Genomic DNA, 608 nt, shown 5'->3' with positions numbered 1-608 from the left:
ATCTCCGACTCAAGTTCCCAAGTGTGTTCCTCAACACCGCCTCGACTCCAAGCCACTTTCACTAATGAAACTTCTTTTCCATGCAACCGTTTGATACTAGAATCATCGATTCTGACCGGAGCCACTGGAAGCGTCAAATCTTCCCTTAACTGAACCGACTCAGGTTCTAACACATGGCTAGCATCAGGAGTGTACTTCCGAAGCTGCGACACGGGAAACACGTCGTGCAGGTTCGAAAGATGAGGTGGTAGAGCCATCCGATACGCCACCGGCCCAATCCTTTCCAGGATCTGAAATGGACCAATGTATCGAGGATTCAACTTCTTTGCCTTAATCGCCCTACCTACTCCTGTAGTCGGAGTAACCTTAAGGAAAACATGATCTCCTTCCTGAAATTCTAAGGGCTTTCGCCTCTGATCGGCGTAACTCTTTTGACGACTCTGCGCCGTAAGCATCCTATCACGGATTTTCTTGACTTGTTCAGTAGTCTCAGCTATCATTTCCAGCCCCAACAAGCCTTTCTCCCCAGCTTCATACCAACATAGCGGAGATTGACATTTCCTCCCATACAAGGCCTCATACGGAGCCATTCCAATGCTCGCATGATA

This window comes from Arachis duranensis, chromosome 2 (genome assembly GCF_000817695.3).
Source record: "Arachis duranensis cultivar V14167 chromosome 2, aradu.V14167.gnm2.J7QH, whole genome shotgun sequence".
Taxonomy (NCBI): Eukaryota; Viridiplantae; Streptophyta; class Magnoliopsida; order Fabales; family Fabaceae; genus Arachis; species Arachis duranensis.
This window is presented reverse-complemented; position numbering follows the sequence as displayed.